The following is a 9,302-nucleotide window of genomic DNA, read 5'->3' as shown; positions in this document are numbered from 1 at the left end:
CCTAAAATCGCGAGGGCCTAAGCCTGAATTTAGAGCGCGGTCCGCTAGCAGTATAGAAGCGGCGGCCGAGAGTCAGTGACAAGGACAATACGAGATTCAGATTGTCTCCACCCCTTACAACTCTACGGTGCCAGACTCAGGAACCCTCGTATCCTACACGTTACGTCCCTACTTAAATCACTTCAACGTGTAACCTAAACTTCATCACGGAATTTTGTAATTCATGTCCCCAATTATCTAACCTATAACTATTACATGGTGGAGAATTTTGCCTTTGACATCTTTTTGCGGTGGTTTTGATCCAGTACATACCGTATCAAGAATATTCATGTAAACTTGTGCTTTATGTATCTATACGCAGCAATGTTTTCAGTAAATTGTTATGTATGTTTGTACTGTCTGTCTGAATGGACAATTTCTCTCCGAGCAAAATACCAACCGTTCTAAGCATCACATACAACATACACCTGACATTCGCTCATCAGCATCAGCAACATTAACACAAGTGTAACACAAATCTAAATGCTATCTGAACGCTAACTGGCACTAGATTTGGATAACAGAAGGAATTCCTCAATATTCTTTACAAACGATTCATGCACTTAGCATTAAACTACGTCTTCCCCTGGTTTTCCGTTCTCTCAAAAGAAAATAGAGCCATAATTCACACAAAACAGTGCACTCATAACAAACACTGGCTGCCTAGCAACCCCAAATACTGTGAAACAAATGCCTTCCCAATACTATTCTACCTCAAATGCTCGGCGTTCAATTATATGCAACAGCACTAGATCCCTCCCAGCCACACTACTCTGTAACCAATCACCAACCCCAAAGAAAATATAAAACCTTACCTCTACCTCACACTTCAGCAACCTCAAATCACAGATCCTTCTCCAAAACCAAAAAGTAAAACACTCAAAAAACAAACACACTGAAATAGCCCGACAAGCACTTAACAACCGATCTCCCAGCTCAGTCTTAAACTCCAACCCACCTGACACATACCTACCAGAAGCCACACTATCCAGACAAACCCGAGTCACACTCTCCCGTCTACGCTCTAGACATCATTCAACCCTAAAACACTATAAACAATTTCAACATATATCAAGACCCTTCATGCCCACGATACGATAAGAAAACCAGCAATGACTACTTGGTTGCACTATCCTCGCTGATCATAACGCACACACAGCGTCCCTGCTTTATGAACTATGGTTAGCGACCAACGGACGTAACCAGCTTCCTGGGCCTCAAAGAAAAAGAAGGAACTCCTGAGGCAGGAGGTAAGTGTATATATGTGAGGCGTCTGGGGTAAACCATGGAAAGTTTTGTGGGGCCTGCATGTGGGAAGGGAGCTGTGGTTTCGGTGCATTACACATGACAGATAGAGACAGAGTGCGAACGAATGTGGCCTTTGTTGTCTTTTCCTAGCGCAACCTCACGCGCTCGCGCGGGGGGAGGGGGTTGTCATTTCATGAGTAGCAGGGAGGAGATAGGAATGGATGAAGGCAGCAAGTATGAGTATGTACATGTGTATATATGTATATATCTGTGTATGTATAAGTATGTATACGTTGAAAAGTATAGGTATGTATATGTGCGTGTGTGGCCCATTCTTTCGTGTTTCCTAGCGCTACCTCGCTAACGCGGGAGACAGCGACAAAGTATAATAATGATATATATATATATATATATATATATATATATATATATATATATATATATATATATATTATTATTTTATTGTACTTTGTCGTTGTCTCCCGCTTTAGCGAGGTAGCGCAAGGAAACAGACGAAAGAATGGCCCAACTCACCCACATACACATGTATATACATACACGTCCACACACGCACAAATACAGACCTATACATCTCAACGTATACATATAAATATATATATATATATATATATATATATATATATATATATATATATATATATATATATATATATATATATATATACACACACAGACATATACATATACACACATGTACATAATTCATACTGTCTGCCCTTATTCATACCCGTCGCCACCCCGCCACACATGAAATGACAGTTCCCTCCCCCCTCATGTGCGCGAGGTAGCGCTAGGAAAGACAACAAAGGTCACATTCGTTCACACTCAGTCTCTAGCTCTCACGTATAATGCACCCAAACCACAGCTCCCTTTCCACATCTAGGCCCCACAAAACTTCCCATGCTTTACCACAGACGCTTCACATGCCCTGGTTCAATCCATTGACAGCACGTCGACCCCGGTATACCGCATCGTTCCACTTCACTCTATTCCTTGCATGCCTTTCACCCTCCTGCATGTTCAGGCCCCGATCACTTAGAATCTTTTTCACTCCATCTTTCCACCTCCAATTTGGTCTCCCACTCCTCCTCGTTCCCTCCACCTCTGACACATATATCCTCTTTGTCAATCTTGACGCACTCATTCTCTCCATGTGACCAAACCATTTCAAAACACCCTCTTCTGCTCTCTCAACCACACTCTTTTCATTACCACACATCTCTCTTACCCTTTCATTACTTACTCAATCAAACCACCTCAAACCACATATTGTCCTCAAACATCTTATTTCCAGAACATCCACCCTCCTCCGCACAACTCTATGGCCCACGCCTCGCAACCATATAACTTTGTTGGAACCACTATTCCTTGAAACATACCCATTTTTGCTTTCCAAGATAACGTTCTCGACTTTCAAACATTTTTCAACGCTCCCAGAACTTTCGCCCCCTGCCCCACCCTATGATTCATGATTCACTTCTGCTTCCATGGTTCCATCCGCTGCCAAATTCACTCCCAGATCTATATATATATATATATATATATATATATATATATATATATATATATATATATATACGAATAAAGTGTATATGAACGCGCACCTTCATAGAACATACAAAGCTCCAACAGCCAGGATCGAACCTGGGACCCCTTGTGCAAGAGGCAGGCATGCTAACCGCTAGGCTAAGGGACTGTATAATAGGAAACAACTATTCGAAATACTAAGTACTCGAATACCCTTCGTCTCACAATGGTGAGCAACGGGGTCTATCGGTTGTTTCCGAACAGAACACATAGCCAGCTGATAGCGTTTTACCGAACCTGACTGTACAACGCGGAGTTATATGAATACGAATAAAGTGTATATGAACGCGCACCTTCATAGAACATGCAAAGCTCCAACAGCCAGGATCGAACCTGGGACCCCTTGTGCAAGAGGCAGGATTGCTAACCGCTAGGCTAAGGGACTGTATAATAGGAAACAACTATTCGAAATACTAAGTACTCGAATACCCTTCGTCTCACAATGGTGAGCAACGGGGTCTATCGGTTGTTTCCGAACAGAACACATAGCCAGCTGATAACGTTTTACCGAACCTGACTGTACAACGCGGAGTTATATGAATATGAATAAAGTGTATATGAACGCGCACCTTCACAGAACATACAAAGCTCCAACAGCCTGGAAAGAACCTGGGACCCCTTGTGCAAGAGGCAGGCATGCTAACCGCTAGGCTAAGGGACTGTGTAATAGGAAACAACTATTCCAAATACTAAGTACTCGAATACCCTTCGTCTCACAATGGTGAGCAAAGGGGTCTATCGGTTGTTTCCGAACAGTTGATCGAGTAAGTAATGTAAGGGTAAGAGAGATGTGTGGAAATAAAAAAAAGCGTGGTTGAGAGAGTAGAAGAGGGTGTTTTGAAATGGTTCGGTCACATGGAGAGAATGAGTGAGGAAAGACTGACAAAGAGAATATATGTGTCAGAGGTGGAGGGAACGAGGAGAAGTGGGAGACCAAACTGGAGGTAGAGAGATGGAATGATAAAGATTTTGAGTGATCGGGGCCTGAACATGCAGGAGGGTGAAAGGTGTGCAAGGAATAGAGTGAATTGGAATGATGTGGTATACCGGGGTCGACGTGCTGTCAATGGATTGAACCAGGGCATGTGAAGTGTCTGGGGTAAACCATGGAAAGTTGTGTGGGGCCTGGATGTGAAAAGGGAGCTGTGGTTTCAGTGCATTATACATGACAGCTAGAGACTTAGTGTGAACGAATGAGGCCTTTGTTGTCTTTTCGCTAGCGCTACCTAGCGCATGCGGGGGGGAGGGGGTTGTTACTTCATGTGTGGGGTGTGGCGATGGGAATGAATAAGGGCAGACAGTATGAATTATGTACATGCGTATATATGTATATATCTGTGTGTGTATATATATGTATACGTTGAGATGTATAGGTATGCATATTTGCGTGAGTGGATGTGTATGTATATACATGTGTATGTGGTTGGGTTGGCCATTCTTTCGTCTGTTTCCTTGCGCTACCTCGCTAACGCGGGAGAAAGCGACAAAGCAAAATGATAAAAAAGAAAAAAAAATGAGTCAGTTGTTGTTTGCTGATGATACAGCGCTGGTAGCTGATTCGGGTGAGAAACTGCAGAAGCTGGTTACTGAGTTTGGTAAAGTGCTGTGAAAGAGAAAGCTGAGAGTAAATGTGAATAAGATCAAGGTTATTAGGTACAGTAGGGTTGAGGGACAAGTCAATTGGGAGGTAAGTTTGAATGGAGAAAACCTGGAGGAAGTGAAGTGTTTTAGATATCTGGGAGTGGATTTGGCAGCGGACGGAACCATGGAAGCAGACGTGAATCATAGAGTGGGGGAGGGGGGCGAAAGTTCTGGGAGTGTTGAAAAATGTGTAGAAGTCGAGAACGTTATCTTGGAAAGCAAAAATGGGTATGTTTGAAGGAATAGTGGTTCCAACAATGTTATATGGTTGCGAGGCGTGGGCTATAGATAGAGTTGGTCGGAGGAGGGTGGATGTGCTGGAAATGAGATGTGTGCACAAGTAGTCAACATTCTCTCTCTCTCTTGCACACGCACATCCATACACATTCTCTTTCCATATAATCAGTAAAGGAAGAACTATCAAAAATTCACATGATAGCGCTGACTCTTAAATTGAAACTTTTCTACTGCCTTAGAAACTCTTTCAATTGTCCTTCTCTTATTTTTTTTGGCTATTGTATTTTTCATTCAGGGTATGGTAGAAGGTAGAATCCAAGTAGACTGGGTGGAAACCAAGCAGCCTGGGGTCCAGGTGGAAACCAGCAAAGCAGCCTGATGTCCAGGTGGATTCTAATCAGTATGGGGGTACACGGATAACCAAGCAGCCTGTGGTCTAGATGGAAACTAACAGGCAGCCAGGGGTACAAAGAGAAGCCATGCAGCCTGGGTTCCAGGTAGAAGCCAGGCAGCCTGAAACCATGTAGCCTGAGGAACAGGTGGAAGCCATGAAGCCTATGTTCCAGAGCCAGGCAGCCTGGGTTCTAGGTGAAAGTTAGACAGCCCAGGAATCCAGCTGGAAGCCAGACAGACTGGGCTCCATGTGGAAACTAAGCAACCTGGAGTCCATGTAGAAGTTACACATCCTGAGGTCCAGGTGGAAGCTAAGCATCCTGAAGCTCATGTGGAAGTTATGCATACTGCATCCTGAAATTCATGTGGAAGTTATGCATACTGCAGTCCAGGTGGAAGTCAGGTAGCCTGGAGTCCAGCTGAGAACCAGGAGGCAGCTTGGGGTCCAGGTGGATGCCAGAGATCCTGTAGGCAGCCTGGGGTCCAAGTGGAAGCCAGGTGGCTGGGGTTCGGATGGATGCCTGGAAACTCGGGGATCCAGATGGTAGCCAAGCGACCTGAGGTCCAAGTGGAAGCCAGGCAGCCCTTGGATCCAAGTGGAAGCCAGGCAGCCCTTGGATCCAAGTGGAAGCCAGGCAGCCCTTGGATCCAAGTGGAAGCCAGGCAGTTGAGATCCAGGTGGTAGCCAGGCAGCTTGTGGGTCAGGTGAAAGCCTGGTAGACTGGGGTCCAGGTGGAAACTAAGAAGCATGGGGTCCAAGTAGAATCAAAGCAGCCTGGGGTCCAAGTAGAAGCCAAGCAGCCTGGGGTCCAAGTGGGATCCAGGCAGTTGGTATCCAGGTGGAACCAGGAAGCCTGTGGATCGGGTGGAAGCCTGGTAGACTGGGGTCCAGGTGGAAACTAAGAAGCATGGGGCCCAAGCAGAAGCTAAGCAACCTGGGGTCCAAGTAGAGGCCAAGCAGCCTGGGGTACAGGGAAAAGCCAAGCATCGTGTAGTCCATGTGGAAGTTAGACATCTTGGGGTCCAGGTGGAAAGCACAATAATTTGGGGTCTAGGTGGAACCTAGCAAGCAGCTTGGGGTCCAGGCAGATGCCAGGCAGTCTGAGGATATAGATGGAAGCCAAGCGGATGGGCGCTTGGCAGACCAGAGATCCGCAATGGAGCCATGCAGCCTGATGTCCAGGTAGAAGCCATGCAGCCTAGAGTCCATGTAGAGGCCCATGTAGGGGCTCAGGAAGGAGCTAGGCAATCTGGGGTACATGCACAAGACAGGAAGCCTGATGTTTAGGTGGATGCCACAGTCAGCTAAGGGTCCAGGTGGAAGCCAATCAGCCTGGGGTTCAGGTGGAAGACCATAGGCAGCCTGGGGTCCAGGTGGAATCCAGGCAGCCTGGCGTTCAGATGGAAACCAGGTAGCCCAGGGATCCAGGTGGTAGCCAAGCAGACTGGGGTCCAGGAGGAAATAAGGCAGCCTGAGGTCCAGGTGGAAGCCTGGCAGACTGGAATTTAGGTGGTAGTCAAGGAGCCTGAGGTCAAAGTGGAAGACAAGAAACCTGGGACCCACGTATAAGCTAAGCAACCCGGGGTCCAAGTGGAGGCCAAGCAGCCTGGCATCCGGGTAAAAGTTGGACAGCCTATAGATCCATTTGAGATCCCAGCAGCCTTGGGTTTAAACAAAAGCCGAAAGCTTACCTCTATGTATGCAAATGTACATCTGTTACATGTTCGCCAACAACCCATTCAGTTACCCTCTGACAAGTCCCTCTGTCCACTTACCACCACCACCCAAGGACACCAATCCAAGGCCTACCTTCTTTAAAGGCTAGCATATACGTTTAGTGATATTATATAAATTATTTCTATTTTACTTATCTATTATGCTTAGTCGCTGTCTCCCGCGTTAGCGAGGTAGTGCAAGGAAATAGAGGAAAGAATGGCCCAACCCACCCACATACACATGTATATACATAAACATCCACACACGCACATATACATACTATACATTTCAACATATACATACATATACATACACAGACATATACATATATACACATGTACATATCCAAACATGCTGTCTTCATCCATTCCCGTTGCCATCCCGCAACACATGAAATGGCACCCCCTCCCCCCACGTGCTCACAAGGTAGCGCCAGGAAAAGACAAAAAAGCCACATTCCTTCACACTCAGTCTCTAGCTGTCATGTGTAATGCACTGAACCCACAGCTCCCTTTCCACATCCAGGCCCCACAAAACTTTCCATTGTTTACCCCAGACGCTTCACATGCCATGGTTCAATCCATTGACAGCACATCGACCCCGGTATACCACATCGTTCCAATTCACTCTATTCCTTACACGCCCTTCACCCTCCTGTATGTTCAGGCCCCAATCGCTCAAAATCTTCTTCACTCCATCCTTCCACCTACAATTTGGTCTCTGACTTCTTGTTCCCTCCACCTCTGACACATATATCCTCTTTGTTAATCTTTCCTCACTCATTTTCTCCATGTAACCAAACCATTTCAATACAACCTCTTCTACTCTCTCAACCACACTCTTTTCATTACCACGCTCTCTCTTACCCTTTCATTACTTACTCGGTCAAACCACCTCACTCCACATATTGTCCTCAAACATTTCAATTCCAACACATCCACCCTCCTCCGCACAACCCTATCTATAGCCCATGCCTTGCACCTATATAACATTGTTGGAACCACTATTCCTTCAAACATACCCATTTTTCCTCTCCGAGATAACGTTCTCGACTACCACACATTCTTCAACACTCCCAGAACCTTCGCCCCATCCCCAACCCTGTGACTCACTTCTGCTTCCATGGTTTCATCTGCTGCTAAATCTACTCTCAGATACCTAAAACATTTCACTTACTCCAGTTTTCCTTAACTTGACACTCAACCCTACTGAACCTAATAACCTTGCTCTTATTCACATTTACTCTCAGCTTCCTTCTTTCACACAATTTACCAACCTCAGTCATCAACTTTTGCTGTTTCTCACCCGAATCAGCCACCAGTGCTATATCATCCGCGAACAACAACTGACTCACTTCCTAAGCTCTCTCATCCACAACAGACTGCATACTTGCCCCTCTCTCCAAATCTCTTGCATTCACCTCCCTAACAACCACATCCATAAACAAATTAAACAACCATGTAGACATCACGCACCCCTGCCACAAACCAACATTCACTGGGAACCAATCACTTTCCTCTCTTCCTACTCTTACACTTGCCTTACATCCTTGATAAAAACTTTTCACTGCTTCTAACAACTTACCTCCCACACCATATACTCTTAATACCTTCCACAAAGAATCTCTATCAACTCTATCATATGCCTTCTCCATATCCATAAGTGCTACATACAAATCCATCTGTTTTTCTAAGTATTTCTCACATACATTCTTCAAAGCAGAAACCTGATCCACACATCCTCTACCACTTCTGAAACCACACTGCTCTTCCTTAAACTGATGCTCTGTACATGCCTTTACTCTCTCGGTCAATACCCTCCCATACAATTTCCCAGGAATACTCAACAAACTTATAACTCTGCATATCATATAAATATCATAATATAATCATGCTAATCACTCTGTTATGCTGTGTGATCCTATATGCCCTCATATAACCCCAAGTTGCCCACCAATAATCCTGATTTTTGATGCACTTCAAAAACTTAGTCTACCCGCCTACCGATAACCCTGACATCTGTTCCCTCAGCGAACTCCCATCAAGGGGGTGGCAATGGCAGAAAAGCTTCCACTTATCCGTCCTTACATGCCTCCCTTGTATCCACCATTCCATGCATTCTTCCCTGTTCTTCTTCCTCCAGAACTCTTCTATGACACCATTGATCTTCAGCTCATACAAACCCCTTTCATTGTACTATCATACACTCTCTCTGTTAACTCCCCATCTTGAACTCTTACATGCCCAAACCACCTCAAAGTACTACATTTCATCTACTCTACCAATCCACAATTCATTCCCTTTGCATTACTTTCTCCATTCATCTAGTCTTACCAAACGCACCTCTAAGTCAACTCATTTCTAGAGCCTAGATTCTTGACCTTTGTGACTCATTCCATGTCCATGTTCTGGCTACATAG

Source organism: Panulirus ornatus, chromosome 63 (assembly GCF_036320965.1).
Source record: "Panulirus ornatus isolate Po-2019 chromosome 63, ASM3632096v1, whole genome shotgun sequence".
NCBI lineage: Eukaryota > Metazoa > Arthropoda > Malacostraca > Decapoda > Palinuridae > Panulirus > Panulirus ornatus.
This window is presented reverse-complemented; position numbering follows the sequence as displayed.